The 27889-nt window shown below is 46.2% G+C and overlaps 1 protein-coding gene, 2 long non-coding RNA genes and 2 other non-coding genes across 8 annotated transcripts in view; all 5 read left to right on the top strand.

Annotated features, from left to right (window-relative positions):
* Positions 1–8083: 8083 nt before the first annotated feature.
* LOC105071954 (uncharacterized) lies at positions 8084–11972 on the top strand. The gene is made up of 4 exons (XR_012500619.1): positions 8084–8358; positions 8726–8885; positions 10301–10494; positions 10622–11972. It is a non-coding gene; the product is annotated as an uncharacterized LOC105071954 (long non-coding RNA).
* LOC141574119 (small nucleolar RNA SNORA71) lies at positions 9417–9549 on the top strand. The gene has a single exon (XR_012500812.1). It is a non-coding gene; the product is annotated as a small nucleolar RNA SNORA71 (small nucleolar RNA).
* A 307-nt stretch (positions 11973–12279) lies between the features above and the next one.
* On the top strand, positions 12280–12413 carry LOC123617957 (small nucleolar RNA SNORA71). The gene has a single exon (XR_006726284.1). It is a non-coding gene; the product is annotated as a small nucleolar RNA SNORA71 (small nucleolar RNA).
* Positions 12414–13366: 953 nt separating this feature from the next.
* On the top strand, positions 13367–13831 carry LOC141574050 (uncharacterized). Its single transcript, XR_012500620.1, has 2 exons — positions 13367–13560; positions 13647–13831. It is a non-coding gene; the product is annotated as an uncharacterized LOC141574050 (long non-coding RNA).
* Positions 13832–26337: 12506 nt separating this feature from the next.
* The window catches only part of RALGAPB (Ral GTPase activating protein non-catalytic subunit beta), an 84880-nt gene continuing 83328 nt past the window's right edge, over positions 26338–27889 (top strand). For 2 of the 4 annotated variants that reach the window (XM_074347266.1, XM_074347267.1), the window contains exon 1: positions 26338–26598. The gene's annotated coding sequence lies outside the window, so the exon portion shown is untranslated. The remainder of the gene's footprint in view (positions 26599–27889) is intronic. The other 2 variants (XM_010958751.3, XM_010958752.3) reach the window with 1 other exon arrangement.

A 27889-nucleotide genomic window follows, 5' to 3' on the forward strand; every position in this document is an offset into this window, starting at 1 on the left:
GAGAACATGCTGTTTGAAAAATCTAAGGCAGCACTATCCAGTAGAAATATAATGCCAGCTACATAATTTTAAATTTTCTAAGTACCATATTAAAAAGGACCCAAAAGGTGAAATTAATTAATAATATATCATATTTAACCCAAGATAACCAAAATACCATCATTTCAGCATGTAATCAATATTTTTAAATTATTAATGAGATATTTACTATTCTTTTTCTTTGTACAAAGCCTTTGGAATCCAGTGTGTGTTTTATACCGACAACATATTGCAGTTGGGACTGGCTGCATTTCCAGTGCTCTGTAGCCACATGTGCCTGGTGGCTACTGTGTTCACCAGAGCAGGTCTAAGGCCATTTGGCTTTGATCAGCCTTTCAAAGCCAGAGGAGAGAAGTAGCAAGCAGGAGGCTCATAGCATGTCCCTTCCACAGCCCCCCACCCACCCATGAGCCTTGGACATCCCAGGAGGGGCCGGACGTGCTGCACCACTCAGGTTGGGAGCCTCCTCATTCTGAGCTGGAGATTAAGGCAAAGATGCCTTCAGGAGGCTGGGAAGGTGCAGAGCCACAATTCCAATCTACACGATTCCCCTGCATCCTTTGTTCCCCTGATACCAGGGAGAGGATCTGGGCCCGGTCATTTCTGCATCTCCAGTGCTTAAAGGAGGTTGGTCATCTAAGAGGCGTGGTCTATGCTTGCTAATTGTTAGTGTCACAGGATATGCAAATGAACATTTCAGCTAAGGCACCAAGATACAGGAATGAATTGCTAAACCACAGCAAATCACGGTTGCAGCAGGTAAAAGGTGGTTGAATCCTGGCAGCTTTTGAAGGTTCCACCTGATAAAATGGCAGCTGCCTTCCAAAGAAAGTGGTGGACCAGATGCAGAATTTAGGAAGAACATAAATGAAAAATGGTTGTTTGTGACTCAATTCTCTCTTCTAATTTGAGGGTATTAGCAGTACAGTGTTAGACATTCAGAGGAGGGGGAATTATGGAGTCTAGGTCTTAAAATAGCCTCACCCCCTGCCTCCAAGAGAGAGAGCAGGATGGTGTTCCTCTTTCCCTGGTAACCTTCATACCAGGAGCTCCAGCTGCAATACATGGGAGCTTAATAAATACCACCTGGCATTGAGGAGCACAGGTGAGCCGGGTCAATCCACTCCTAAGTCGAAAGTTCATCATCTCCTTTAGCAGGTATAGAATCTGAGGTCGGAATGTCCATGGCTGCCCAAGAGGTTCTGCCCTAGAGGGGGCCTGCAAGGTTGAGCGGACCCAAGAAGGCCTGTTCACATCACTAGGGGTGCAGTCAAAGGGCACAAGGAGTGGGGGCATCTCTGGAGAATCCTGGAAATAGAGGCCAAGAGAGAATGTCCAGGATTAATTTCATGCCCAACTCAGAGACATGTCCCCCCACCTCACTCTTCATCCCATCTGGTTTTTTTGTTTTGTTTTTTAAATTTTTTGTGGGGGTGGGTATTTAGGTTTATTTATTTACTTTTTTAATGGAGGTACTGAGGATTGGACCTAGGACCTCATTCATGCTAAGCACACGCTCTACCACTGAGCTATGCCCTCCCCTGCCATCCCATCTGTTTTGATCCATCTGTATTAGGGGTGGGGGAGTGGACAGAAACCTGGTAAAGAGAAACACATTTGGGTAAGTAAAGAGAGAAGGTCCCCATCCCCTCCCAGCAGATAGCAAGCCACCCTATGCTTGGCCCCAGCTGGTGGTAAGCAGAGAAGTCTTATGTATCAGTGATCATTGAAAACATGATTAATACACTAGATGGACACTTAAAATAATTGAATGGAAACTATATTCCCCATTTTTAGTAATATAAGACTTATTACCTAAGAATGATCAGAAAATTTATGAGGACTTCCCGAGATTTTTCTAGAGATAGGGAAAAGACTCTTCCCCTTAGAAAATCTAAAGAGACAGACAAAAAAAATATTATGATTATATACCAGAAGTACTGCTTTCAACATACTGGTCATGTTCATAAAGGATTTGGCTGTAGCTGGGAAGCCAGCATTCCACCATCCTGGAGTTTGTGACCTCACAGGGGCTGAGAGACTCCTGAGCCTTTAGCCCCTCCCTGAGGGGAGATGGGATCTTGGCTAGACAGATTTTTCCAAGGTGATGATGCCCAGGCTCTAGGCTGGAAGTCAGCAGCTGGTCCCGAGGGCCTACAGGAGCGTCAAGCCCCATCCCCGCACTAAGAATGATCAGCATGTTGGCGGTCCTGTTGTATATGTCCATCCTCCTCCTCCTCTTCATACTGATCCTCTGTTACTGCATCTTTCTGGAGGAATAGGCTCAGGCTCCAGGAGGCTGTGGGAAGCCTTGGCCAACCCATCGTCCTGGGACCTCTCAGGCAGGATAAGATCTTCCTGTGCTGCCCCATGGCCTGTGTCTTGGCATGTTTTGGGGTCTCCAGCAGCCCCAGGCCCTCACTGGATGCTCTGACAGACTGAGATGAGACAGAGGGTCTCCCCACCAGGGTCAGCTGCCACCGAGGTCTCAGCACCGCCTCCTCCCTGGGTCCCCTAGCTGGGCCTCTCAGTCATTTTTGCTTCTGGTTCATTTCTGTCCGGAGCTGAAGGCCCCTGGAGAGGGGATCATTGTGGGCTCGATGAAGGTATAAATGGCTCAGGCCTCTGTCATGGGGACAAGCATGAGAAAAGTGACCCTCTCTCTTCAGAAACTGGCAGGTCTGGGCCCTGGGGGAATAGAGTCCTTGTGAAAGACTGATAACCTTGGCAAGTGACATCGGACTTTCCTTCTATCAGTAGTGGACAATCCTGGAAAGCAACCTCCTTGACTAATGAATCTGGATGGTCTTAGCAAATTAACGTGGGCTTCCCTGGACAACAACTTTGGACCTTTTTTGCTAACTAAATAATTGAGATGTTTGTGGCTAATTGCTTAAATCTTCCTGGCTAGAGAATTGTTAATTTTCTTGCCTGAGTATTTGGGTGTTCCAGGATAATGATATTTGACTTTGACTCATTATCTTTCACCATGGTAGCTGACTGCATCAGTTTAAGACCTTGGGTTTTTCCAGGCCAAGTGCAGAAGACAACCCTGGCTATTCTTCTGGGACTTCTAGGATAAAAATAGAAGAATTCTTCTATGATTTCACCATTATGTATGAGATTGCCTGATGGCTTATGATATATATTCTATTTTTAGAATTCTAAGAATTTTTAAAGTTATGAATGAATATTAATTTTTATCAAATTATGATACTCAAGATGATGAAGGGTGATGGTAGCTAAAATGTATTACTAGCTTACAATAAGCCAACAACTATTAAAAAAAAGCACTTATTCATGCATTTTAATGTATTATTTTTCCTATTTTTAAATTTTTTAATTGTAAAATACACAGATGGTAAATAAAATTTACCGACTTAACCATTTTTAAATATTCATTTCAGTGGTGTCAAGTACATTCACACTATTGTGCAATCAATCCCCCAAATTCTTTTCATCTTGCAAAACTGAAATTCTGTGCCCATCAACCAACAACTCCCCATTCCTTCCTCCCCTCAGCCCCTGACAGCCATCATTCTGCTTTCTGTCTCTGAACTAGACTGCTCTAGGAAACTCGTATAAGTGGAATCATACAGTATTTGTCCTTTTGTAACTGGCTTATTTCACTTAGCATAAGGTCGTTAAGTTTCCTCCATGTTGTAGCAGGTGTCAGAATTTCCTTTCTTTTAGGGCTGAATAATATTCCATTGTATGCATCGACCACATTTTGTTTATCCATTTAGCCATCAATGGACACTTGAGTAGATTCTGCCTTTTGGCTATTGTGAATAGTAGTGCTATGCACACAGGTGGACAAACGTTTCTTTAAGACCCTGCTTAAAAGAAAAAAACAGACCCTGCTTTCAGTTGTTTTGAGAATATATTCATAAGTGGAATTGTTGGAGCATATGGTAATTCTATTTTTAACTTTTTGAGCAACCAGCATACTGTTTTCCATAGTGGCTGCACCATTTTGTACATTTTATCTATCTTAGGGGAGAAGGGTATAGCTCAATGATAGAGCACATGCCTAGCATGCACGAGGTCATGGGTTCAATCCCCAGTACATCAGCTAAATAAATAAAAGCAATAATAAATAAATAAATAAACCTAATTATCTCCCCCTCCAAAAAACAAAACAACAAAAAATAACAAATAAATAAATAAATAAATAAACCTAATTACCCCCTCCCTAAAAAACAAGAAAAACAAAAAAGTAAAATAAAGTATTTTATCTATTTTAAAACTGAAAAACTGAGGTTCAGAAAGATGAAGTAACTTGTGAATAAAGTTAAAATGCAGTAGAGAAAAATTGTAAGTGTGTCTGCTGTATTAGTTCCCGAGGGCTGCCATAATAAAGTCCCATAAACTGGGCAGCTTAAAATGACAGAAATTTATTCTCTCACTCTTCAGAAGTCTAAAAGTCTCAAATCAACATGTCGGCAAAGCCATGCTCCTTCTGAAACTCAGAGCAGGATTATTCCTGGCCTCTTCCTAGCTTTTGAGGGTGTTTGTCAATCCTGTAGCTACATCACTCCAATTTCTACCCCTTATCACGTGACACTCTCCCGAAGTGTCTTCCTCCTCATTGATAAGGACACTAGTCATATGGGATTAATGGTCCTCCCTCCATCAACATGACCACATTTTAATTTACATCTTAATTACATCTTCAAAGACTATTTCCATGTACGGTCACATTCCCAGGTACCAGGTGTTAGGACTTTGTAACACATCTTTGCGGGGAACATAATTCAATCCATAATATCTGTGTCCCTCCCAATTCTGTGATATTTACCACATTCTTGACCTCCTAATGTGGTATACTAGTAGACTTCCCAATAGGAAATTCTGCTTGCATTCATAGGACAGACTTTATTTGATATTGGTGGATTATTAGACTATAAGCTTGGAGGAAGGGAAATGCAATGAGTTTCTCTCATTCATCCTTTTACCTCCCAGTCATTATATAAAAACAAAAACAAAGAACCAGTGTTAGAAATGTGGTGCCTTTATGGGGAAAAATCATTAACTGAACAGTTGTTTGGGGAATTATTTAGGCGATAGTTTTCATGTTGTTCTTTTTTCTCTTTTTTCCTTTTTTTGCCTTACCCATCTATCAATTTATTACAATTCCAAAGACGATGCAATATTATATTTCATTATTTCTTTTAGAATATTTATTTTTGTGTTGACAATCTTAGGCTGACAGCAAAAATTGCATCTCAGCCTTTTTTTTTAATTAAGTATAGTTTCTTTACAATGTTGTGTTAGTTACTGGTGTACAACATAGAGATTCAGTTATACATATATATTCTTTTTCACTTTTTATTATAGGTTATTATAAGCTGTTGAATATAGTTCTCTGTGCTATACGGTAGGACCTTGTTGTTTACCTGTTCTGCATATAGTAGTTTGTATCTGCTAATCCCAAACTCCCAATTTATCCCTCCCCTGTCTTTTTCATTTTGGTAACCATTTGTTTGTTTTCTATGTTTGTGAGTCTCTTACTGTTTCTTTTTTCTTTTTTTTTTTTAATGGACGTACCAGGTATTGAATCCACTACCTCGTGCATGCTAAACATGCACTCTACCACCAAGCTATTTCCCAACCCTCTCTTTCTGTTTTGTAAATAATTTCATTTGTGTCATTTTTTTTAGATTCTACATATAAATTATAGCAGATGATATTTGTCTTTCTCTATCTTACTTACTTTAGTTAGTATGATAATCTCTAGGTCCATCCGTGTTGCTGCAACTGGCATTATTTCATTTTTTATGGCTAAGTAGTATTCCATTGTGTGTGTGTTTGTGCGTGTGTGTGTGTGTGTGTATCACATCTTTTTATTTTTTTATTCTTTATATATCACATCTTCTTTATCCAGTTATCTGTCTATGGGCATTTACATTGCTTCCATGTCTTGCCTATTGTACATAGTGTTGCTGTGAACATTGGGGTGTTGTTCCTTTTTCAATTTCCTGCACAATCTGGCTGTGGTTGACAGCTGTTGGGCACACCCACCAGCACGGTGCCACACCGAGAGGAGGTGTTCAATTACCACATATTGAATGAATAAATGAATGAATACAAGGTACACTGGCTCAGCAGTGCTCTGTCCCCTTTTTTCTGCTACTGTTCTGTCTTGATGATCAGTGGCTCCAAGTGAGTGGTGGCTCCTCCTCCCCCTACAGCCACTTTAAGCCCCCTAGGGCCACTCTGAAAAAGGCTTGGTCCAGGCAGACCTAATAATAACCAGCCTACTTCTGCCTGAGTGGCCCCCCAACACATCCCCTCCTGGCCAAAGACCCACTTGAAATATACATCCCTTCTGGGATATACATCCCTGTGGAGAGTTCACTGCAGTTTTATTTCTAATGTCCGCAGACACATCAGCTGGCTGACAAATGAGGGCAAGCCACTGTGTGTGGACTGTTGTCTGAATGCCAAGAGCAAAGGCTGTCACAACACATTTATTTCGAGACCTCAACATGTTGCCCTGTTTGCTGGGATTCCCCAGTTAGATAGGCCAGTGTTGTAAGTGGGAAAGTCAGCCGGGATAAGCAAAATGCCCACAGTGCCTCATGCAACAGCCAACACCCCCCCTCCCAATGGAATACCTTAATAACTGGCCACTGGGGGCAAGTTAAAGAAAAGACTCAGGATTTAGCCAGGAGTGTGGGTGACACTAACTTATGCTAAAAAAAAAATTGCATTATTAGAAAGCTCATGTAATTGAACAAGAGGAAGGGCAGAAGTGGAGCTGAGCTTGCAAGACAATGAACACCAGGGACTGAAATTCCACTAGGACACTCTGTCCCGCACCCCTCGCCCCTGGCCTGTGTGTGGACTTCTGACTTTACATTCACTCCATTTCTTGCATATAGTAGAGGAGGGCACATGCTAGGTTTGCCCTGAAATACATCTCCATCCATCTTCCACCAAAGGTAGGCAGGACTGCCACACGTGGTCAAACATACTGTTCTCAAACTTTTTACTCTCTGCTTTGACTGTACTAAGTCATTTTTCTCATTCCTAAAATTGTTTGGCTATGTTGCTGTCAATATGGTTCTGCCATTTTAGTTTCTGCTCTTGTTTATTGATTTTACTTTAGTTGGATCATTTCAATTGTCCTTGTTCTCATTTTTTAAGCCCTGAGGAGCCAAGAACAGACTGAGACATGTGGAATTTATCTTACATTTCAGAACCAAGTGAATCCCTCTCCCATTGCAACAATGAGATTTTCTTTTTCTTCTCTTGTGTCAACCTTTAAAGATCATCTTTTACAGGCCATGCAATGAGATGTCCTGTCCAGTTTCCAGTTTCTTCACATACCAACACATACATCCGCTCCCCCATTCCCTTCCCCTACTTCAGCTTCTAAGCCTTCATCTTCCTCCCTTTTCTGAACATCTTTCTGTTCTCCCTTCCTATCTGAGGCCTTCAAACCCCACCAAGACACACCACCGCTGAGAAGCCACCTTAATGTGCAAACTGATGGAAGTTATGACTCTACTCATAGCCACATTAGCCTCCATGCTTCTTTAGGATCCATGCTTTTTCACACTCGAGATACAAAATTAAAGAAGAAAGTATAGTTTTCCCAGCTTGTGTCTGATGCCCAACCCTTTGTCAGGGGAGGGCGGGACACCATAATTAACATTCTCAGCAAGACTGAATTCAACAGGAAGAGTGAATGACAAAAGAAAATCAGGGACAAGGAGTAGACAGGTCAAAACTACAGCTGTCCTATCCATTTAATACTCAGATGGATGGTAGGGAAGAAGGGAAGATGCTTGGCTGCTTGGCTGCTTGGCGGGCCAGAGTTTCAGCTCCGATCCACGAGGGGGCGCAAGGCCCTGCTTGCGCAGGTTCCGCCCGAGGAGACGCCGCTCTAGGCCGCAGCCAGCGCTCCCACTGCATTTCTGCCGGCGCCGAACCGAGGGAGGATGGGTACTGTATCCGTCTCTCCCCGAACTGTTCAGTAGTTTCGTTTACCAGGCCCTTTGACCCGCCGCCGGCAGTCTCGCCGCCCCACGTGAGTCACTGCGTGGTCGCGCTGCCCAGGGACCCCTGGCGGCCTCCAAGGCCGGTGCTCCGTCCCCACATCCCCGACAGAGGGGAAACTGAGGCGGCAGGCGGCGGGGAGCTTCGGCCGCAGGTCGGCTCTGAGCCCAGGCCCGCTCCAGCTCCCCAGCCGGTCTCCTCCTCCGGATGTGGACTTCTCGGAGCTCGTGTCCCCGACAAAGGGGTGTCGGGTCACCGCGCCACCGGCCGGCGCTGCTTCGGAGCGTCGTGTCCCCCGGCCTCACCCGCCCGGTGAGGAGACTTGTGCCCGCTGAGGGCGAGAGACCCTTGGACCTGAGGTCCCGGAGGGGGTCGTGCGGAGCCCGCGTGAACCCGGCCCGAGGGGCGCCAGAACCCCCTGACTCTCCCTGCCCATCACCTCCGACTCCAGCGTTTCATCCCCCAAAGCCACCAGTCGGTTACAGACCAAGTGTTCTCGTGACCGTTAGCCTGTTTTTCTCAATAACCTTTAAAGGAAAGCGTTCAAACCTCCATTTTACGGACGGGTTGTTTGAGCTTTAAATGAGGACGCCCCCCCCCCAGCGCCCCAGAAGGCCGAGTCTGGCTCCCTGCCCCCCTGCTTTGCGCTCAAGCCCTTTCCCACGCTTTCCCTGCCTAGGCCTCGCGAGCTCCCGGCTGCGTCGGAGACAGATGAAGACCCTCCCTCGGACGGCTTTGCTGGGCCTGCCTCAGCCAGCACCCCCTTCTGTCCTGCGGGTCCCTGACCCGCCCTGCCTGATGCACCCCCACTGTGTGCAGGGGCTGAGGCTGTCCCCTGGGTAAGTGCTGCTGCTCCTGGGGACCTTGAACTGGGGCTGTTTCCTGCGGGCCCCACGGCAGAGAGGGTGGTCCTGGGGCTGGGAGGGGGAAAGGGGTTCTGGGAGGTGTCTTGCAAAGCCCTTGTTCAGGAGGATGGGGCTGGGTTTGGGGTCCAGAAAGGCCTGGGTTCAGATCGTGACTCAGCCCTTCGTTAGCGGTGGAATCTTGGCTGAGCTTTACTTTCCGGGATGGGAGGGGCACGTGCTCTGGGAGGACAGAGGCCTGGTGTGTGTTTTTCTGTTTCTGAACCCACAGTGGCTGGCACATAGTAGATCCTCAGTTGATATCTGTAGGGTGGATGAACAATTGAGGCGTTTTAATCTGAAATTGGTCTTGCTGTGGCCTCTTTTAATGAGGGGAGATGGAATCTCTATGAGGAGATGATAGTGCTGGGGGTCGCGGGCTTGGCTGGGCAGCTTTTTCCTGCCTGGGCAGATCGCCGGCTGCTCACATGGGCTCCTCTGCCTGGCTCCCCTTCTGCCGTTTTCTGCCCCTGCATTCGAAAGTGATCGCGGGCTGCCTGTGCCCTGGTCATTGATAGTGCAGGGAGAGGAATCGCTGAAAGCGTTTCCCCGTGTTTGGAGGGTCCATCCTGTCCCTTCCAAACTCTGGAGCTTTCCCACACCTCCTTCCTCCCCCCACCTCTCAGATGCCTCCTGGCACCTGGTGTCTACTGAGTGCCTGGCTGCTGAGATGTTTTTAAAAAAACGGATAAAGCAAGGGTTGTGTCTAAGGACCTATGGGCTTGCTGTGGAGCCACTGATGAGTGATTGCCACCAAGGGCATCCCTCCAGGAAGCCATTTCTGCCTCCCCCCTCCCCTTTCCAGGTCCTGAGTACTGCATGTTTTGTGGTGTGACGTAGCCTGGGAAGTGACTTGCTGTGGGTTGAGGGCACCAGTCATACTTTGTGAAAATCATTGGTTTTATTGTCTTTTTGTCTCTCTCTGCTCTGATCCTGAGATTAGCATCTGAGTCTCACCTCTTTGTAGGCTCAGTGACTAGCAGGTGTCCAGTGCTCAGCTGCTGTGGAACAACTGCCCAGTGGGAGGGAAGGAAAGGAGAGATGGGGTGGCGGGGCCATCACATCGTGGAACATCAGGGAAAGACTGCTTGTGAGCCCCTGGGAGGGGGGGCACTTTCTATGTTTCCTTCTCCTGGAGATGTTCTTCCTTTTGGCCAGTATTCTGGAGTTCATTGGATTCCATTGGAGGCCCCTTGGCATGAGATAGAGCCCAGTCCACCAGGGGAGACTTTTTGCTGTTATGGCAGCTGGAACCAGAGCAGTAATGAAATTGGACAAGGCTTAGATAGATGCCAGACCTCACCTTCACAGGCGACCTGAGGTGCTCCTGCCCCTGTGCCCTCCCTGCCCAGGCCAGACACTGCCTGTCAGATGTTGCACCCTTCCAAACCTGTCCTGGAGATTCCATCCTGTTCAAGATCCAGCTTTCAGAACCTGTACAGTGTCATCAGAGTTTGCACAAAAGATGATCTGCCCCAGATAAGCTGTTGTCCCATGTGGAGTGGAAGCTTCCTTCCTGTTCATGAGAAGACGGTGTGGCTCGTAGGTTGGTAACAATAGCCCACATTTGTGGAGTGGCTGGTTACTGGGCCAGATACTCCGTGGGTTTGCCAGGGCACGTTGTGACCAGGTGGCATCTAGGTCTCTCATCCAGGGTTTCTCATTTGGTGCAGAGGAGGCAGCATGGTGCATAGGGTCCTTGAGAGGTGTCTCCATCCTGTCAGGAAGCGGCTGGACCATGGTGCTGCTGGGGTGAGCTGTGCTCTCCAGGGATCTGGGGCTTTGCATCCCATGAGGTCCATGCAGGTCCCCCAGTGTGATGTAGTCTGGGAAGTAGTCCTGGTCCTCATTTTGTACCCTCTCTGGGGCCTTTGAGAATGCTCTGAAGTTCCAGGAGTTCCTGTTCTTGCACTTGGTTCTGAGAGCCCTTGGGAAGCCCTTCCCCCAAATTGATAACGTTGGTAGCAGAATGTGTGAGTCAAAAGCATGAAAAGGGAGGGGGAGGGTTTAGCCCAAGTGGTAGAGTGCATGCTTGGCATGCACGAGATCCTGGGTTCAATCCCCAGTACTTTCTCCAAATGTAAATAAATAAACCCAATTACCTCCCCCATAAAGAAAAAAGAGGGGAAAAAAAGCATGAATAGGGTTTTGGCATACCCTCCTGTACCCAGGTCTCAGTCGCTTCTCTGCCTCCTCCTACTTTTGGGACCTTCTATTATTGCTGGTTTCATCCTCCAGAAAGCAAGAACTCAATGAGGCCATTTGTCTTCAGATCACATAGTCCATCTTTTACAGCCTACCGACCCTATCATTTTTCTGTCAGAGGTGTTCTCCGTTTGTCCCTCTTGTCCGGGACATGTTAAAGGATTGCAGGATTGGAAGCAGTTGCTGAGTCCTTGTAGTCAGTTTGGCTGACTGCTCCAGGCCTCTGCTGCTGGCCTTTTTTAGCAAGCCCTCTGTCCTTTCCTGCCCTTACACTTGGGAAGTGATCACGGGCTGCCCATGTCCTTGTTCACTGGTGGGCAGGCAGCGGAAACGTGGAAAGGGTTGTTCTGCCCTTGGAGGGTCCACATCCTCACCTTCTAGTTGCAGGAGCTTTCCTGCACACACTTTGGGCCTGCAGGGCCTTGGTCGCTGTCCTGTGTGCATTAGTGTCATTGTTGGGGCTTCCACTTCCTGCCTCTGCTGTTGGGAACCAGGCTACGTGTGCCCAGTTCCCCTGGATACCCAGTTGCTGCCAGTCAGCCACGGGACGTTCCGTAAACATGGCCTTGGCATCGGCATCCTTTTTCCGCCTGTCACTGATTTAGTTGCACACTGATCATAGTTGGCCACCCTGCTGTAGACAGTCCACTGTCTCCTTCAGAGTTAACTGCTGTCCTTTTTGTGAGGAAGTAGTGTGTCTGGGAAATAACAACAGCTTTTGCAGAATGTTTACCATCTTGTCACTCCTGTACTGAGCCCTTCCCTGATGCCTGCCCAGCCCTGCTTGAGCAGGGACAAGTCGGGTGCTCATTCTTGGCTTCTTCAGTTGCAGATGAGTCCACTGTGTGCAGAGGCGTCATGGAAGTTGCTATGTTGGGAACATTCTAGACCCCAGTGTCCTTGAGGTAAGATCTCTGGTCCATTCTCTGCAGTGTTGGTTCCTCACATCTGGTAGTCATGTGTGTGTGTTCCCAGGGGGGCTCTGGGTGAAGATGTAGTGGGGCTGAGAGGTGAGATGAAGGTGGTACCCACAAGTCCTCAGGTCCTCTCACCCACCCCAGTGACTCAGCCTATTCCCTGGCCACTGCCACCTGCTTCTCTTCCTGGATCTCTCTGCCTTGTTCGCACCTGCATTCAAAAGTGACCACGGGCTGCCTGTGCTCTGGTCGTTGCTGATGCAGGGAGAGGAATTGGGGAAAGCAGTTTCCCGTGTTTGGAGGGTCCACACCTGTCCCTTTCAAATGCTGGCGCTTTCACACACTCCGGCTTCTCTCCAGCCAGTGCTTTCGGCTCTCAGGCCCCGGGGGCTGCCGAGTGAGAGGCAGTGAGGGGACTTGGAGCTCACCCTCCTGTTATCAGAGCCAGGCTGTGTCCGTGTCAGGTTGAGGTACTTCTGGGGGCGGAAGGAGCCAGGATGAATCACGCATAACAAATGAGCGCCATGCTGGGTGGTATATAGTGATTGCCATGAGGTTTTCAAAGGGAGCAGCTTTTTGGAGGTGGTAGACCTGGGCAGGCCCTGAAGGAGGCAGGTGTGAGAGGCAGTGGGAAGGTCTTTGAGGGGAGGGAGGAGCACGAGGATGATTTGAGGCTGGGGTTAGTGAGAGTGCCTGGGGAGTCAGGTGTGCAGGCAAGTAATGACGGTGTAGGGGGACGGCTGCTGGGGTGGTGGTCCCCACTCCTGACACAGGGTGGTGGGGCCCAGTGGGAGGTGCTCCTGAGAGCAAGCTCTCCAGCTATGTCTCTGCCAATTACTCCATCTGCTCTGTTGCCCTGAAAAGGTCCATTTTTTAAAGACAAGGTTTTTTTTGTTTTGTTTTGTGTTTTAAATGGAGGTACTGGGAATTGAATCCAGGACCTCATGCGTGCGTAATGCTAACACACACTCTACCACTGAGCTATACCCCCACCCCTAAGACAGGGTTTATTTCGACTCTTCTCTAGGAGGATTGATATTCCTTCCTGAGCCAAGTTTGGTGTGAAAAAAAACGTGCAGCTCATCCCTGACTTAGTGGGGGCAGTCTCACGGATGTCGGCTTGAAGAAAGATAAGGTAACGCTGGAGAGCAAATCCTTGTCGTGAGCTCCTCATCACCCTCAGGGTGCTGCCTGGGACCTGGACTTGGTTGGAAGAAGCCTCAAAGGAAAACAGTGGCCCCCCTCAGGATGGTGACCTGGGTCCCAGCTCCCTGGAGGGGCCTCCTCGTGGTGAGTTACTGCCAAGTCGGCTTGTGTTTCTGAGATGGAAATTCCAAGCTGCTGGCCTCATCTGACTCTCTCCTTTAGGTTATTTTGGGGCTGATCACAGACACTGTGTAGCAGAGCGAAGAATGATGTTGCCACATGACCGTCACCAGACCTTCTATCTTCCATTGGCTCAGCACAGAATGGAAGGACTTCGCAGCTCTGTAAAGGGGGCAGATGGAATGTCCTGGGACTCTAGGGACTTGGGGTTCAGAGCTGAAGACCTTCACTTAGCTCTGCCTCTCCCCAGCAGGTGCCACAGAGCGCTGCGGACCCAGAAAACTGGTTTCCTTCCATCTGGACCAGGTCATCCAGTGGCCTCCATGTCCCCCTGCCTACTGCTATGTAGCTTTTTAGAACCAAGAGTTTGTGTTGGAGTTTCTGTGTGTGCATCTTGTCCTCTCATCCACTTCAGTAAATCTTGAAGCTGCCCAACTGCTTGCTTTTTGGTTTTCTTTTTTTAATCACTGCTTGCATGTGCCAGGATGGATGTGTATAGAACCAGTGGTGGGTCACAGGGGCAGATCTTCCAGTTTTCACTCATTGAGAGTTTCCAGTTAACACATTCCTGAGGGTTGACCTAGGGACGGGGGAGGGGACGTAGAATTCACATGAGGTTGAACAGTTCCAACTGAGCTTCTGAGGCTCGGGTTTAAGAGAGAAGGAAACTGTTAGAATTGTTGCCTGAGGTACATTTGGACAGGGCTTTGGAAAAGAGGAGGATGTTAAGGGTGGGCACAGAGACAGAGTCGGGCTGAAGTCCTTAAGGAAGGCAAGAGAGCCCTGAGCTCTGGGGGTGGATTTAGGGAGATGGTTTTGAGCAGGAGTGGGAGGGGGGTATGCGAGGAACAGCTGCCCTCGGGAGAACTCTGGGGGTCCAGTGGGCAGAGGCCAGGTGTTGGGCTTACCCTGCTGTTACTGCGAGGCAGATCTGGATCTGGTCTTTGGGGATTCAGGTTTGTGACAGTAATGGCAATGGTGTGCTTTATACCCTCTGGGTGTGAGTTACTCTCATTTTTCAGGTGTTGTCCATACAGAGGACCCTTCCCAAATGCCTTGGTGGAAAGGGATGAGTTCACTGTCCATTCCTTCCACTGATAATGAAATCACCTTGACGGGCTGACGTGGAAACCAGGTGGTCAGGCCCACCTTTGTGAGATCAGCACCTTGATGGCCTGTGTCAGCAGGAGGCATTCTTGAGGCCTGGGGGTCTACTCTGCCAGCCAGTCCCGGCAGAGGGCCTTATTTCTGCCTTGCCCCCTCCTGGATTCCTACCAAGGGCCATCCGACACCTCCCCTTTGCTCTCTTGAAGACCCCTGACCTACTCCGACTCCTCTCTGGGCCAGTTTCATCCCCCCATGGCATGAGTCCTCCGGTGAAAAAGGACCATGTTTCCCCCAATTTGGCCACAATCTCTTCTTTTCCAGTGAGGTTTCACTGCAGGTTGTTGCCTTCACATTTGGAGACCTCTCTCTAATACTGACTGTCCCCTCTCAGTACTCAGCAGCTTCCTAACAGCTTTTGGTAGCATTGTCTATGCCCCATTCCCCTCCCCTTTATTCTACTTACTCTCTTATAGTTTTGTTGACCCCTCCCCCCACCTCAGTCCTGTAGCCTGGGGTCCCTGATGCCGTTTTATCTGTGTTCTGTAGAAGAGGCAGCGGTGGAGGGCAGGAGAGGAGGAGGCCAGAGGGCAGTGGTTGGTGAAATGGTGGTGGGGACGGGAGTCACCAGGCATGATCTCTCACTGTGGCTTAGCCCGAGGGTACCAAAATTTCCTGCCTAATAAGCCAGACTGGTCAATTTGTAGAGGTTTCTCTCATTCCTTGCTGTGTTGCCGTGTCACCCTGGTGTGATGACTGGACATGGGGGTCAGTGAAGTCATGCATTAGAAGCACTGATTGCAGTCCCGCACACAGTAAGCACTCAGTGAAGGACAGGTCTTTTTGATCATTAACTTATCCACTTTCAAGTTATAAATGATGCTTGCCCCTGACCTAGCCTCTTAGGTCTGCCCTCCCCTGCCCTCAGCCCCAGCATAGACATCCCACTCTCCCCGGGAGACACACGGGGCCCTCTTCGCTGCCGTGGTCTGCTGTCCACCCTCATCTCACACCTCACGCCTTGCAGCATCACAGGCCCCGGACAAACTACCACTTAAGATCCCTGAACATGCTCTCTTCCTGGCCTGAGTGCCTGGAATGCCCCTTCCATTTCAGACCTCGCCTGACTCAGCTTATGTCACTTCCTGCAGAAAGCCTTCAATGAAATCTCCACCCAGACTGGGTCCCCTGCCCTTCCTTTCATTCACATCAAGTGTCAGTTTGGGGCAGGCACAGTTCTGGGAAATGGTAAATAAGAGAAGGCAAAAGAGCAAAAGCCCCTGCCTTTATGGTGCTTACATTTTAGGGGACAGAGACATACCATAAACAAAGTACTGAAAAGTCTAGTATGCTATAAGAGGACCAAGAAAAAAAATTAAGCAGAGAAACAGGACAGGAGGTCCGGGGGCAAGCATGAGGCAGGGTGCTTTGAGTCAGTAGCTGGAGAAGGCCTCACCTGGGAGGTGTGATTTGAGTGAAGTAAGGGGCTGTCACCTCTGGGTGTTCAGGGCAGCCTGGGCAGCCTCCATCACAGCATGGACCGGGGGTGGGAGGAATCCTTCCTCTGGGATTCCAGGCCCAGGAAACTTGGTGGATGGGAGGCTTTTGAGGCTTCTACAGGGCTCCAGCTGGTTATCAACACCTGCCATGTGGTGAGGGTGGCAGCCCAGGCACGTGGGGATTAGCTCCATCACATCAGGCTGTGCATGTCTTGAGGGCAGGCTTTACACTGTCAGCTCATCAGCCCCTTCGCCCCTCCAACCACAGCTCACTGGACTCGGCGCCCTCATCCAAGGGCAGGCCTAACCCATGACCTCGGTCTAGGACCAAGAGCAGTGCTAACCAAGCCAGGCAGGTTTTCCTCTAGGAGAGTGCTGAGTATGTTAAGAACTTGAGTAATTGGTTTGCAGGAATAAAAACAGGAAGAAAAACTGAGTCCCTTGAACAGCAGAGTCCAAACGTTCAGAGCATTGAGCCCCTATTGCAGGTGGGAGAAGCACTTCTAGAACTTGGAGGGAGAGGATGAGATCCTAATTTCCAAACTCTCTTCGTGCTCCACAAGGCATGGCTATGAGCAGTACTCAGACTTGCCATGAGGCCTGGGGTTCAGTTTTCCCTGCATTTTTTAAAGTGTCAAGTGACCAAAATTCCTGTCTTCCCTTTTTTTATTTTTTTTTAAATAAGAGACCTTACATTCACCATCACATGCTGTTACTGGAGGGAGCGAGAAATGAGTCTCTGCTCATAAAAGCCTAAAGGGTGTTACCAGCATAGTGGCTGACAGAGGCAAGGAGCTCAATCTGCCTTTAAGGATGAAGGATGAAGCCAGGGGGTAGCCTTGACTGTGTGTACCAGGAATAGCTCACTGAGGCCTCTCTGCCCCTGTGACTACAACTGCTCTGTCACCAGGATACTGAACTCCACCTACATTAGGAAGCAACCCAGTGAAATCATTCAGAGCCTGTTGAATGATGTTGCCCCTTAGCTGCTGTGGGGCCTGGAGCACGTTCTTTTGCCTCCTCGAACTTTAGTTTCTGGGTCTGTAATTTAACCATCAGCTTAGGACCTACCCCAAACAGTAATGATAAAATAAGATGTTGCAAATAATATACATAGCACAGTACCTACCTCACACTGAGTGCTTTATACATGTCTGCAAATTTTTTTTGATGTGCACATCTAGCTTATTAATAGTTAAAATGAAGAACAAACATAAAATGTCATTATGAGACTCATCTGTTAACGTGACATCACGAGTACTTTCTTCTTTGCAAATTTGCAGACATCCCAGTAGGGCTGGTGTTAGTCGTTGCTAGATTGACTGAACTTTTATTAAGTGCCATGTGCTGTACTAAGTAAGCCTGTGTGTATAATTACCTCATTTAATCTTCACAACAACCCAGTGAGGTAGATTTAATTATCCTCCATTTTATAAGCGAGGAAACCAATGTTCAGAGAAATGAAGGGACCTGTCTTGCTTCCAATGAGTGGCTCAGCTGGTTTTCCATTTCTGGGTATATCATGTAGTGAAAAATGTTGCAGGCTGATTTCATAAAAAGCACAAGCATATGAGTCTGTCAGATGCTTGTTTATCCTGGAAAACTGGAAATTAGGATAGTTTACTATTCCCTCCATCTGTTTCAGATTATTGCCTATTATCCTGTCTTTCTAAAGTTGTCCCTGTCTAAATCAACCATCTTGAGGACTGAACTTGTGAATCTGACATGCACAGAAGCGATAGGCATTGTCGGTTTCAGCCGACACCAAAATATCGTGTCCCTCTTATTAAGGTTGTATGTGTCTGAAGCAGTAGTCATCCTAGGTCTTTGGAGCTTTAGGAAACCTTTGCAGGCTATGATGGAGATGGCCCAAGAACCAGAATTAGGGGCAAGAAGAGTCATGATCCTATCAGTAAATTTGTGCCTGGTACCAGAGGCTCTGGCGAAGCAGCTGGTGGGAGAAAAGCACTGTCCAATAGGAACATAATCAACTACACGTGTAATTTAAAAATCTCCTAGTAGCTGCAGTAAAGAAGTAAAAAGAAGCAGATGAAATACATTTTAGTGATATGTTTTATTTATCCCACGACATTAAAAAAAATTATTTCAATGTATGCTCAATATAAAAAATTATTGAGATGTTTTACATTTTTTTCCAAACTAAATCTTTGAAATCTGGTGTATATTTTATGCTTGTAGCACATATTGGTTATGCTTATAACACATGCAGCTCGTGGCCACCTTATTGGACAGCATAGATCTAAATGATGAGGGATTCAAGGCTAATTCCATGAAAGATGAGTGTTGCAAGGGTGCCTCCTTTACAGGAAGTCTGCTGCGTTGCGTAGGGTCTTAAAGGAGCTGCTCTAGCCTGGTTTCCCCCTCCCCTGGTATCCCTCTTCCCCATCAAGGTGGAATGGGGCCAGGTGTAGATCAAGTGTGCCTGATGGAGTTGCATCATATTACAGAGCCTTCTGGAGGAGGATGGCAAGTTCCATAGTGCTTCTCCAGCACAAGCGCTACCTCCTGGAGTTAACCTCGGTGTGCCCAGAGTGCGTTCATTCAGTCAGTCAGTATTAATTTACCCCTACTAAGTGCCAGCCTCTGTGCTAAGTAAGCCCTGGGAACACAACCCATGAACATAGGCAGTTGCTAGCTTACAGTCCCATCATGATAAACAAGTAACCCACAAATGAAGAAGTCATTAAAAACTGTAAGAAATGGTGTAGAGGACAAAGGACAGGTGCTGTGAGATTAAACAGGGTCACCTGAACTCTTGGGGGTCAGAGAAGTTCTCCTGGAGAGAGTAGAATTAACTGGGCAAAGGAGGCATGGTCCACATGCAAAAGCAGCATGGGGGATTCAGGGAGGAGCTCTAAGATGGCCAGTGTGGACGGCGTGCACCATTGAGGATCAGGGCAGCAGCCGGGAGTGGGTGTGAGAGCCCTGGCTTCAGAGTCACACAGATCTGGTCCAACTCAGCCAGAAACTTGGGTGAAAAGTTTCAACATGTCTGGGCCTCAGTTATCTCCTTCGGAGGGATGTGGCGAAAGTTAAACAGTAATGTATAAAAACTCGTGGTATAGTAGATTCCTTGTTTCACTGTTAAATTATTGACCTCTGTTATTATTTATTGAAGGTTCTTCTGCACCATATCAAGAAGATGGTTGAGTTTTGTGTTTATTTCCTTGTACTGGGGACTTTGGGGTTAAAGTCTCCAAAGTAGAAGTGTTTGGAGAAGTGGAGACAGAACACTTCTTTGTTTTTTCCCTTACTTCATTTTTACTAGAAAATTTGAATGATACAAGTAATAGACTCAACTTTTAAAAATAAACCTTTCATTTTGGAATAGTTTTAGATATGCAGAAAAGTTTAAAATCTAGTACAGAGCGTTCCCATGTCTCCCTTACCCAGGTGCTGCTAATAAGCACATTTGTTAAAATGAAGAAATTAATATTGGTACATTACCACTAACTGAACTACAGGCTCTATTTGGATTTCACCAGTTTCCCCACTAATGTCCGTTTTCTGTGCCATGATCTAATTCAGAATACCATATTATGTTTGGTCATTATGTTTCTTTACGCTCCTCCAATCTGAAACAATTTGGGGTTTTCTGATGTTTCCTCATGATTAGACTGGGGTTATGGGTTTTGGCAAGACTATCACAGAGGTGAAATGCCTCTCTCATCACATCATGTCAGGGAGTATATGGTATCAACACAACTTATCACCAGTGATATTAGCCTTGATTGCTTGGTTAATGTGGTGGCTGTCCAGACTTCCCACTGAAAAGTTACTATTTTTCCCTTTCTATACTCTAGTCTTCGGAATATAGGCTTGATTCTAATAGATATTTTAGAGAACATATTTAGAAATCTTTGCCCAACAGTTAAGAGAGTATATGTTTTTCTCAAGCACATTTGGAGTATTTACAAATATTGATCACGTTGTATGTTGCAAAGCAAGTCTCAAATACCAACACATCAGTATCGCATACAATATGTGACTACAACATAAAGACACATAAAAACAAAGCTTTAGACAATACTTAACACTTGAATGATACTGAAAATACTGTATTTTATAACTTGTGGAATGCAGCTAAAACAGTACACAAGGAGAAGTTTATCACCTCGAATACCTTCATTGAGAATTTCCCACCAGTAAGGGAGCATGTGGCTCATCACAGAGACTTCCCTGCACTGACCATGTGGACAGAGTCCAGAGGGTTTCTCCCCAGTGCTCCAATCTTTGACACTCCTCCAGGACCTTAGCAAAACCCCGAGGGAATCAGAACCGCAGTAAACCACTGAGATTGAATGGCCCACCAGTCCCAAAACATGGAGGCACAGAACAGATTCTATTCAACTCTACAAAGAAAAAGGATGAGAGAGCTTTCCCTCACCCTAGCTTTGTGAAGTAAGTTGCAGTTGTGATATATGTCAGAGGTGTTGAGGGAAACCAGGCTTTATGGCATGTTTGATTTAGATCTGCTAAAGACATTGTTTGGGGGGTGGGGCAAGAGTTTTATAATTGTTTAAAAAGTTGACCTTTCCAAATCTAAGACAGATAGCTTTTCTATAGTGAAAAATGTCACACAAGAATCTAGTTAACCTCTTTTTTAAATAGAAACTTCTAAGTAACTGAAGTTTGCACTGATGTCACAGGTGTTGCCAGTAAGTGCTACCTTTTTCAGAACATGCTACCTCCTTGTAAGCCTCTCACTGTTTCTAATAGACCCTGTACAGGTTCTGCTGTCACTGGTTTAGCTGTCTTCTACTGAAGGTGAGTCAAGCCTGGGAATATAAAACTTCACAGAGACAATCCTTTGAGCTATTCCCTGGCAGCTTTACTAGGGAGATCATTAAGGGTGGTCGTGGTGTTGGGGAATTCCTTATGCTCTCTTAGAATGGGCTCATCAAGGGCCATCCTTCTGCATCAGAGAAGGGTATGCTAGGAACACCTATCCTTTCCTTTCAGTCAAGCATTTTCTATAGCATTGGCTCAGCCAAGCATCCCCAGCATCTCTGCTTCTCAACTGTGAACTGTGATGTGAACAGCTACCAGGAGTGGTACGGTGCACAACCAGACTGGCCAGTCCTGCCTACCCTCAGTGGAAGGTGGATGGAGATGTTACCCAGATGAACCCAGTGCATGTCTCTAACCGTATGCAAAGAACCAGAGTGAGTGGAGTCGGAAGAAGTGTATACCTAGGAAAAGGCAGAGCTGCAGGAAAGGCAGTCCCAGCAGAATTCCAGTCCCCAGTGTCTGTTGTCTTGAAGGCCCAGATTGACCTCTGCCCTCCCCTTATTTGATTACATGAGCTTTGTGATAAATATTTCTTTTCTTTAAAAAAAAATTCTTTTTAAAGCATGTTAGGTTTCCATCGCCAATGCAACCTCGCTAAAAACTCAAGTTTTTTTTTAACTTGCCCCAAATGGCCAGTTATTAAGATATTCCATGGAGGGTTTCCAGGCATTTTGCTTATCCAGGTCAATTTTCCCATCTACAGCACTGGCCTACCTAATGGGGATTCCAGCAAACTGGACAGCATGTTGAGGTCTCAATATAAACATGTAGTGACAGCCTTTGCTCATGGCATGCATACATCAGTCTGTTCTCAGTGGCTTGTCCTTATTTGTTTTGGTCACTGATTTTATTTCCTGGTGTTAAAAATAAAAGAGCAGGTACAGTCCCTCCATAAAGGAGAAGAATGTGTGATGTGGACCTTTTGGCTGGAGGGGATGTTCTGGAGCAGCCACTTTAGTGGGGGCCCAGGTTGGCAATTATGACTGCCTGGAAAATGGTGCTTTCAGGAGTGAAGGAAGTGAGCTCAGAGAAGCTCAAGGGGTCTACAGGGAGAAGAGGAGGACACCACAAGGCAGTCCTAGTATGTGCAAAGCGTTGGGCAAATATTTTTTACATAGTCCTTGTCTATATAAACAATTTGCTTACAAATGTATTACAAAATTCATGGGCCCCCATGTGGAATATAGTGATTTATTGATGGGGATTCAGATAATGGGTAGAGAAGAGGTACTGGGACTTCCTTGTCCTATCAGTGCACATGACAATTCTTGGTGGTATCCAGACACCATTTCTTCCTGTTCAAGTCCAAGAACCATCTCTTCAGTTATTTATTGTAAAATGTGCCATTCTTGCTTAATTTCATATTTCCCACTGCAAAAAAAGTATGCTGTTTGGAACCTGTTAGTATTGAAGCAATATAGATCTTCTTAACTTTGTATTTCTTTAATACATTTACTTACACGTTACTTTACAATACATACGTTACTCATGATGCTGGACCATCCGTGGGTGGTGATCCCTATATTCTGGCTTCCAAGGACTCTCTCAAAGATTTTTCCTGTGCTTTACTGATGGGAACTACAAATGTATATGTTACCAGAGTACACAGGGAACTACATTCAGTATCTTGTATAACCTATACCTATAACCTATAATGGAAGAGTATAGGTTATAATGCATAACCTATAACCTATAATGGAAAAGAATAGGAAAAAGAATAAATGTATATATATATATATGTATATGTATAACTGAATCACTTTGCTGTGCTCCTGAAACTAACATGACATTGTAAATTACCTATACTTCAATTTTTAAAAATTTAAAAGAAAATTTTGAGGAATACCAATCCAAAATGTAGTACTCAAGACACAGAGTCTGGGGCAGAGGACCTCTTACCTAGGTATAATAATGGTTATTATCACTACCACTGGATATTATCCACTAAGACTTAACAGTCATAGCAAGAAAGTGAGTTCAATGCTGAGGCAATCAATCTTCCATCCACCCACCCACCCACTCATCCATCCATCCAACAAAATGTTCATCAAGCACCTACACTGTGCCAGTATTGTGTTAGGTTCAGTAGAAATAGAAGTGGATCTTCTCAACCATTATCAACACCAAGCTAGTTTTGCATAACTAAAAAAGGAAGAAAAGGGGAAAAATTGGCTACTGACAACATACCTCTCGTACAACTGTTCAGTTAACAGCTTTTGTCAATTATGGCTCTTGAGAAGTGTTCCAGTTATTATGACTGCATAATTTACCCCCAAATTAGTGGCTTAAGACAATGACAATATTTATTTTGCTCATGAATTTGCTCTTTGGGCTGGGGTTGTCTCTGCTCTGCTTGATTTCAGGTGGGTTTGCTTGAAGTCTGGGGAGTGGAATCATCTGAAGGCTTCCTGACTCACATGTCTAGCCATTGATGTTGTCAGCTGATAAGTTATCGCAGGCTGTCAGCTGGAACACTGCCACATGCTGTCTTCAGGTGGCCTGGGATTCTTCCCAACATGGTGACTGGGTTCTGAGGGTGAGCATTGCATAAGGGAGTAAGCCAGGTGGAAGCTGTGTCCTGTTTATGACCTAGCCCTGGAAGTTACATAGCATTACTTCTACCCTATTGGCCAGAACCATCACAGCTGCCAACCAGACTCGGGAGGGAATATTGATCCCATCTCTCAATGGGAAGATGTTGGTTATATTGTAAGAAGAACTGGGGGATATTGGTTTGGCCAATTTAGGGGAAAAAATCTGCCACAGAAGGTCGTTCCACCTGCTCCATTTTTTTTCTTTTATGAGTGCAGTGTCTTTTTCTTTCTGTTTCAGTTTTACTAGGTAGAATTGTTACAGTTTGGCTGCACATATACAATAAATTTCATGTAAATACATACACACAATATACTGCATATATTTTTAAAATTTACATATTTGTACTGTTATTTCTAAGAACGTCTAGAACTTTAGCTTTTCAAACTTACATAGTTATCAAAGGAATAAAGCCAACCACAAAATAAGAATTAATTCAAAAAGATACATATACCCCACTATTAACAGCAACATTCTTTATAATAGTTCAGTGCCTTTTAATACACAGTAATTAAGTATACAATATAAAGTGATATTTTGACATTACAGTTTCAGTGAAGACAGTCTCCCAATTTATTCTACTTTTCTAGTTAAAATGTGTGATGTAGAACAAATTTGAATTGTGCAGTTTGGAGACTCCATGTTTTCTTCTGTATCTGTCTCTTCTGTCTTGTGTATGTACACTTTCCCCATGTGTTTTAAAGTGTTCTGATGTTTAGTCTAATTTTCCCTCAAGGTGTTTTGTATGTGTCATAACTTTATTTTTATGTTAGTTCAAAAGAAACTCTCAAACACTTTTAAAAATTGGTAAACAAAAAGTGCAGAAATATAATATCACCTTCAAAGAATGATTTGCATCTTTCCTCTACCACCTCCCACCTGGTATTAAATCTTATCTTCTTAGTCAGTACATTAGTCCTTATACATTTTTATGCAGAAGCCGTATTCTTAACTTAAAATTATTTATTTAATTGCTTATATAATTTTTATTTGCATTATTTCACTGCTATATGTTTTCTGTTAAAAATATTTAGGTGTCTTGGGTTGGACTTGAACACCTATTTTTTTCCTATTAAAGTTAATGGAAATACATGTTTTTTCCATTTATCAGCTTTTCCCTTAGAGGCAGAATTTTCAGGAATGTATTAAAGTCACCAGGTGGGAGATAGATATACTTTCATCATATCCCCAGGAGCTTTTAGACAGCTTTCCAGTCTTCTGTGTCTGCCATTTTTCCAGTTTCCATCACCTACTGCTCTTCTAATTTGTCACCCCCATAATCAGCCTCTTACCTGTCCTGATATATTACAGATGTTCAATATTTATTATGTTAGGATTGAGTCTGGTTGAAAGTAACAGATAGCTCAACAAACTGCAGTCTAAATAAGATTTTCCTGCCTGCCTAAAACAGGAAGGCACTCCAGGATTTGTGCAGCAGCTTGAGTATGTCCTAACGAACCAAGTTTCTTTTCTTTATTTTTTAAAAAAATTTATTTAGTATTTTGGGCGGGGAGGTAATTAGGTTTATTTATTTATTTTTAAATGGAGGTCCTGGGTTGTTCATGCTAAGCACATGCTCTACCACTGTGCTATACCCTCCCCCAGAACCAGGCTTCTTTTGTCCTGCTGTTTCACTTTCCTTAGCACAATCCTCCTCCTGGTCCCAAGGTGACTGCTGTACATCCAGGTGTTGTGCCTCAGCTGCAAGCATGAAGAAGGGGAAGGGTGAAGGTCACAAACTTCTCCAAAACTTCCTTTTTATTCTGGAAGGGAAGCTCTCCCTTGGGACTTCTGCCTACATGTTATTAGCCACCTTATTGTCTCATTGCAAGGGAGGTTGGAAATTGTGTGCTTTGCTTTCCAGCCTCTGTGGTTTAGAAAGTGGTTGGAATAAATACTGAGAGCCTCTTACAACATTTACCATACTCCATTTAACTGGAATGTATTGCTCTGATCCACAAAGTGTCATGGATATAGCCTTGTTCTTGTCCTGGAACATTCTTCTTTTTCTTCTTCTCTCCTCTAGCTGTTTTCCTGAGTATGGAGGCGGGGGTGCGGGAAGCGGGGGTGGGGACAGAATCTTGAGGAAACACTCTTCTCTTGTATTTTTTTCTGAGGATACCAGTTCCCTTGTCACTCCTTCCTCCATGGTCTCTTATACCTGAGGGTAAGGAGGAGTCAGCATCTTTGCTCCATTCTGCCCTTTTCAGACACACTGACTTTAGCACTATCCAACACCCTGATCCCTTCCTGAGTATCAAGGGCAGTCTCAAGGCTAGGTTCTTCCTCCTCTACACAACTAAGGCACTCTAATAATATCTATTCTTTTCTTCCTTAAAGCTTAAACGAAATGATTGAAAGCGATACTTTTTACAAAACTGTGTGGTGCATTATAGCTGCTCATACAGGTATCTCTAGCTATTATTACTATTACAAATAATGTCTTGCCGCCGATATCAGACAGGCTCTGACTCTAATGTCCGATTCATCTGTGTAAACCACACCTGGGCTGGAATTGAGCGTTGCTCATTATTAATGCTATGGGGGGGGGGCGGGTGAAGGGCAAAATTTCAAAGGGTGCTGTAATGGTGGGATATGAGAAATTCTTAGAACCTGGGTGGGAGCCAGAATCTTGCAGAGAAGACCCTTACTGCGTCCGCACAGAAAAGAGGTAGAGTCCGGGATGATTCCTAGGAAAGCAGGTGGACGGCCTCCCCGCCTGTATTACAATGAAGTAGGAGCATCCGTCACTTCACCCCTCCTGTTCCACTTGATCCGGAAAGGGAGGGGGGAATCTGCCCCGCGCGGGGATCTGGGATAGCTGCGCAGGCGCAGCTTCCGGCTCCGTGTCTCGGGAGTTATTTGACGCCGCCGCTTCGGCCCGGCAGAAGTCGCTGATCAGGCTCGCCGCGCAAGCGCAGTGTCCCACTCGGCTCGGGGAGTTATTTGACGCTGCCGCCCCTGGCAGTCGGAAGTTGCCTGAGCAGAGCCCAGCCGGCCGGCCCGACCGGCCTTCGTCGTCCCGGGCGCCCTCGGAGAGTCGGTGACGGGTGGACGGAGCGACCGTCTGAGGACAGCTGGCCAGGGCAGCGAAAGCGTCAGGCCTATGGCGCGGGTGGCGTGAGGCGGAAGGCCGAGTGAGGCTGGCGGCGGCGGCGCCCGCCCCAGAGATGCGGGCCCCGCCCGTCGCCTCAGGTAACCTGGCGGCCCTCCCCGTCGCGGCCGGACCCTCCCCTCTCCTACCCTTCGGGCGGTCCAGGGATGGCTAAGCCTTGTTTCTCGGCCTCGGTGGCTCCAAGACCCCGGCCTTCGGAAGCACATCTCCATATTTTGGAGGGGACCCACCGGGTCCAGGGGAGCTTGGCCTTGGAGTCCGCGGCTTCTGTCGGGTCTGTTCAAACCCGGGGTGGCCCTTGAGTTCTGCCCCAGCGGGGTGAAGCTCTCTCCCGGCAGCCTGGGGGAGGGGGCGGGTCTGGAGCGGAGCTAGACAACTCTGGCGAAGAATCTGGTCCAGCAGCAAGGTTGGTGTTGGTCCAGCAGCAAGGTTGGTCGAGTTGCTGCCGCTCTTTGGGGATGATGCTGCCCATTGCACGATGACTCTTGGACAAGGGAGCATTAATAATGAGGCTAAATAGCTAGCCCTTGTTAAGCGCTTACTATACTTAGGGCACTGTGCCAGGCCATTACATTCTTGCCGTCTAACTTCACAACAACCAAGTAAGGGAGGAGGATTATCCCCATCTTACTGACAAAGCAACTGAGGCCCTAAATGGTTAGGTGACTTCCTTGCCCAAGGTCACATAGCTGGTAAATTTGGACCCCGCCACTCCGACTCCAGATTCAAGTTCTTAACAATTAGGTCAGTGGCTCTCCAGCTTCGCTGCACATAAAAATCACCTGGGGCCGCTTTTAAAGATTCCTGATGTCTAGGTAGCAGAGCCAGGCCAATTAAATCAGCATATTTGGGAGAGAGATGGAGTTGTGGAAGCCAGACAGTAGTATTTCTTAAAGATTCCAGTATGAATGCAGTGTGCAGCAAAGTTTAGGAACTGCTACAATAGATAATTCTGCATCTCAATCTAAAAAAAAAGTTTTCGTGTTTCTCCAGTTTAAGTGTAGGAGAATCCTCTAGGAGTTTGTTAAAAATGCAAGTTCCACCCTCAGAGACCTTTTCATTAGGCCCACTGACTACTATTCCTTGTGAAATCCTCTTGGGGGGTGGGAAGTAACTTTCTCTGCAGGATTTCTAAGTCAGCTGGACCTTTTAAAGTGTGTGCATCTCATGCAAAACTGTTGGTTTGCAATTTTTGTGAATACACAGTACACATGGGTATAGCATCTCTAATCTCTGGGTCTTGTTTACATATGCTGTTCCTCTGCCTAGACTATCCTCCATGCTTTCTCCCTGCTCCACCCAAACACACACACTACTGCTCTTTCTTACACACGTGCACATAGCGTTTTCTTCCCGTCTTTGGCTGCATAA

Source organism: Camelus bactrianus, chromosome 19 (genome assembly GCF_048773025.1).
Source record: "Camelus bactrianus isolate YW-2024 breed Bactrian camel chromosome 19, ASM4877302v1, whole genome shotgun sequence".
Lineage (NCBI taxonomy): Eukaryota > Metazoa > Chordata > Mammalia > Artiodactyla > Camelidae > Camelus > Camelus bactrianus.